At 44.0% G+C, this 5324-nt stretch overlaps 1 non-coding gene across 1 annotated transcript; it reads right to left on the bottom strand.

The window, feature by feature from the left end:
• Window positions 1-691: 691 nt before the first annotated feature.
• LOC120262676 lies at window positions 692-798 on the bottom strand. Its single transcript, XR_005536934.1, has one exon. It is a non-coding gene; the product is annotated as a small nucleolar RNA R71 (small nucleolar RNA).
• Between the last annotated feature and the right edge of the window lie 4526 nt (window positions 799-5324).

The following is a 5324-nucleotide window of genomic DNA, read 5'->3' on the forward strand; positions in this document are numbered from 1 at the left end:
AGTCACACGCAATTGGTGTTGTCAAGTTTTTGGCGCCATTGCCTCGGAGTAAGCGTTTAGAGATACTTTGCACTTGGCTATTTTAGCTATTCATCATTCATTCTATTTCACATTTTCTTATTCTATCATCGTTAAGATTTTTTTTTTCTTTTGGTTGTAGCTCTAGGTTATGACCTGAGGGAACCCTTCACAAATTGTTGAAGGAGATCCTGAGCTTGAGCATAGACTTAGAAGAAGGGGAAAAGAACTGATACAAGAACTGTCAATCCAAGCTAAAGTAGAAGGTCAAGGGTCAGATAATATGACAGAATAGAATGAGCAACAAAGAACACTTTCCGACTATACCAGACCTTCAGTTTTGGGCACATAATCGAGTATTGTGTGACCCCCTATTACAGCTCTAAACTTTGAGCTAAAACCAGCATTCATCCGAATGATTCAATAGTCAGTGCAGTTCAATGGTTTGGCCGATAAGGATCCGAACAATCATATTGAGAACTTCTTGGAAGTTTGTGATATGTGGAAGACTAATGTAGTGTCGGATGATGCTATCAAATTGAGGGATTTCCCATTCTTTTTCAAAGGAAAAGCCAAGTTGTGGCTTGATTCATTGCCAAAGGCTTCCATCACGACTTGGAATGAAATGGTCGAAGCCTTTCTCGCGAGATGCTTTCCCCCGGGAAAGTCAGTAAGGCTTCGTAATGAGATATGCTCATTCATATAGATGGAGCTCGAATCATTGTTTGAGACGTGGGAGCGATTCAAGGACCTTTTGCGGAAGTGTCCACAACATGGTTTCCCTAACTGTATGATCTTTCAAACTTTTTACAACCTGTTGAATCTAAGTACAAGAAAGCTTCTAGATACTGTCGCAGGAGGTACAATGGGAAACAAGACCCCTAATGAAGCCCAGCAATTGGTAGAGGATATGACCATGAATAGCTACGAATGGAATCTGTGGGAAAGGAAGAAAGTAGCCGGACTCCACAAAATTGATGCAGTCACTTCTTTGGATGCCCAAGTGGAATCATTGAGCAAGAAGTTAGACCTTCTAACTTCTAATAGATTGGTGACCTTCACTACTTGAACAGGTTGTGGGGGAGGACATGCTCTAACTGATTGCCCTATTTCTATTGATGATGCATCTTCAGTTGAGTAAGTAGATTTTGTGGGTAATGCCATGAGGAACCAAGGTAATCCATATGGCAACACCTACAATCCGGGTTGAAAAAACCACCCCTACTTTTCGTGGAGTAACTACCAAGGACAGCAGAAGGCCATAGCACCAGCGGGTTTCCAGCAACAACAATCCCCAAACATGGAGAATTGTATTTCAGGTTTGGAGACCCGGATGAATGATTTAGAGAAAGCTTTGACCAGATTTGTGTAAACATCGGACAATCAATTTCAGTCTTTTGAAGCTACACTTTGCAACCACACTGCTTCATTGCACAATCTAGAGAATCAAGTGGGCAAATTGTGAAGTATCTATCGGAGAGACCACAAGAAAGCCTACCAAGTAATACCGAGACTAATCCGAGAGAACATGTAAAGGCGATCACTTTGAGAAGTGGTCGTGAGGTTGAGGATAGGCCTCCTAGTGAGAAGACAAATGTTGGAGTGCCCAAGGCCATGGAGATTGAGGAGAGAGCAAACAAGTAGAAGGAGGTGGCACCCCTACATTATAAGCTGAGAATTCCCTACTCTTCAAGATTGAAGAATGACCAAAATGATGAGCAATGCAAGAAGTTATTTGGTCTGATTAAGCAATTGCACATCAACATTACTTTTGTGTAGGCATTGTCTTAAATGCCTCGGTATGCTAAGTTCTTGAAAGATTTATTGACCAGCAAGAGGAAGTTGGAGGAAAGTGCATCGGTGATCTTAGATGCCTCTTGTTTGGTGGTGTTGCAAAAGAATATGCCGAACAAGAAGAAAGACCCCGGAAGCTTCATCATCCCACGTAACATTGGTAATATGGGTGAAGAAATGGCATTGACGGACTCTGGTGCTAGTATCAACATCATGCCATATACCTTTTTCAAGAAGCTAGGCTTGGGAGAGCCTAGGCCCGCTCGAATGACATTGCAATTGGCGGACCGAACAGTGAGACATCCAAGGGGCATCATTGAAGACATACTTGTCAAGGTGGACAAGTACATATTTCCTGTAGACTTCATAGTGTTGGACGTCGATGAGGATGTAGATGTTCCATTGATACTTGGGAGGCCATTCTTGCGCACTTCCAAGGCATTAATCTACATGGACGGCGGGTAGTTGACATTGAGGATTGGAGATGATAAGCCCACATACCGCCTCGCCAAAGCCATGCGATATTCACTTGAATTTGATGATACTTTGTATTTTCTTGACACTACTGATGAGATAATTGATGAATATATGCAGGAAATGTTGAATCTGGACCCGTACGAGGGGTTGCTAGACCAAGAGGTGGATAATGAAGAAGTAATAATGCTTGGTCTAGAGGAGAAAGTACCATCTACTCCGGCAATCATGAAGAAGATGCTCCAAAAGATGAAGCGGGTAAGGAGACACCACAAGAAATGACCCAAGGCTGTTGGGAATGCGCAAGAACAGAACAAGGTTGATGAACCCTTCTTAACTGATACCAAGCTCGACAACTCTCCCTCTACCTTCAAAAGACTATGTTCATTGTGCTTCCAAGTCATGGGTAAGAGGGAACCCTTCATCTATGAGCCCCCGTGAGGTAAGACAAGGTATGTCAAGCTAAGTGATATTAAACAAGCACTTCTTGGAAGGCAACCAGAGTTTTTACTATTTTCCTAGTTTTTAGTTTATTATTGGCATTAATAAGGCTTTAAGTGTTGGTGTCTTGATTCTTAGATGCTTTCACTGTGATTTTCTCGTGGACATGGTGGTGTTATCATGTATAGCAAAGAATCTTGGTCGTTTGAGCATATTTTTCGTGTTTTCTCTTGTTAAAATTGCAATGTTAGGCAGGCTCTAAGTGTATATTTGTGTTCAGGAATTTTTTGTAGAGCCTGCAAAGTTTTCTAAGTGTCCAGAGAAAGCCCATGCCCGTGCAGAACTTCGGCACGGGCGTGCATGTTCGTTCAGAGCTCATCCAGAGACGGCACAGGGGCGTGGACTCACCCCGGTGAGCAACCTTGTTATGGTCCACACCCGTGCATAATTTCCGCACGGGCGTGTGTTTCCCTGCAAATACTTAGAGATTTTTTCCCAAGAAGACACAAGGGCGTGGACTCGGCCCTGTGGATGATTCTGTTAGCAAACGCATGGGCGTGGGTAATTTTTGCATGTCTGTGTGGTTCTCTGCAGAGAATTTCTCCTCCATCCCGAGAAGACACAGGGCGCGTGTTTGCCCTTGTGAATTACCCAGTAAGGATCCATGTTTGTGTGGAATTTCTGCACAGGCGTGTGAAACACTTAGAGAATTTTCTCAGTTGGATAGAGAAGCCACAGGGGTGTGCATATGCTCCTGTGGGTAGGGCGCACGAGTGTGGGAATTTTCCACATGCTCATGTGGATGCGTTTAGAGCAAAGGAGTGTTATGACAAGAGCGCACAGGGGTATGCGTCTGCCCTTGTGGATGCTCTCCTGTGGAACCACACAGGCGTTGGTAATTTCCACATGCCAGTGTAGATGTGCAGAACGTCAAGAGGTGCGAGTTTCCTTTAAAGTCTCGTCATGTTTCTTCATTCTCACACTCCTAATCAATCAGGGAGTGCAGCCTTACTCTCTCCCGACCTCGCACCATCATTTTAGAAGGATTTTTACTTGTTTTTCCGGCCAATTCCAAGTTTTATATCTTCAACTTGTCGGTAAACCCTCTTTCTTTCTTTTCTTCATCAATTCTTGATTTTAATTGATGAAACTAGTGAATGTTGCTACATTTCTAAAATTAGAATGGTATGTATCCTTAGGAAGAAATTAGAAGAGATTTAATTATGTATTTGTGAGTTCTTAGAGTGCGGCCATGAGGTTTTCATACCCTGTGGATCATCACGGGCGTCTGGAATTTCCACACGACTGTGTGGATTTCTGCTATATTATTCTGTGAACTTCTTTAATCGATTGTTCTTTAAATTTTACAAATATGGAACCTCGGTTGAAGAGGCAAGTTAAGAAATGTCCGCGTGAGTCATCACCTGAACCCAAATAGATGGAATTCCTGATTCCCGAGCATCAGGCTCGATTTCAAAGATTGGCAAAGCTAAGGTTTGGACAAACACATTTTAACTTCATAGATGAAATAAGAAAGGTTCAAGGGACAGGTGACATGGTAGAGGAGATAGAGGAGATTCTTGTGGTAGGCGAATGGAGTGGGATGCTAGCCATACAGGATCCTGCGATCCGTATGTTGACGCTAGAGGTATTATCATCATTCGAGTTTGACCGCTCTTATTCCAGCTTTGACAGCGTAAACACTATACATTTTAGAGCATTTGGACAACATCACAACATGTTAGTCACCTAGTTCTCGATTAGAATGGAACTTTATGATGCGGCATTCATGGATACAGATGACTACGAGCAGTTGCCTACAGACTACCCTGGTGCGTTGACACTACAGCTGCGCATACAGAGCACTATCTGGATAGGGGGAGTATGAGCCCGGGGTGTCTAAGGTCACATGTCTCTCCCGGCTGAGTTATAGGTACATACACGTCGTTCTGAGTAGGTCAGTTAACTGTCATGTTGACAGCACCGGTGTGCTCAGACAACAGGAGCTGTTATATCTTTATTTGATGGTACAAAGCATGCTGATACACCTGGGACACATCTTGGCAGAGTATATATCACATGAGGGACAGTATCTCAGATTAGGAGTGATATTCTTTAGCCCCTACATTACGAGACTAGTTATGGGTATGGGTTTCTTGGACACGATTCACGGAGCCGAGAAAGTGAGTATACCTGCCCCCTGGGCATAGAGATGATAAGGTTGATGGGGATGGTTCGCAGGGTTCAGCCGATAGTGTATTCTTTGATTATACCCACCCTAGAGATAGCTGCGGTTGAGGAATGTGATGCCGACGTTTCTCAGCCTGCATCGATAGAGATCGAGGCACCTCCTACGGCACAGGAGCCATCTCAAGTGCGTGTGTTTTCACCATCTCGAGCCCATGATTGATTTGAGAGGCTCGAAAGTGCGGTAGGAGGGGTGTTACAGACTGAGATCACTAAGGTTTGCGAGATGCAGGCTGCGCAGCACGCAAAGATGATGGCGCATTTTGACACCTTACAGCAGTTACTCGAGCGCGACGGGCCTTCACCTTTCATTATGAGACCGAGGACCCCTCTGGCTCCTCCAGTATCAG

This window comes from Dioscorea cayenensis, chromosome 5 (assembly GCF_009730915.1).
Source record: "Dioscorea cayenensis subsp. rotundata cultivar TDr96_F1 chromosome 5, TDr96_F1_v2_PseudoChromosome.rev07_lg8_w22 25.fasta, whole genome shotgun sequence".
NCBI lineage: Eukaryota > Viridiplantae > Streptophyta > Magnoliopsida > Dioscoreales > Dioscoreaceae > Dioscorea > Dioscorea cayenensis.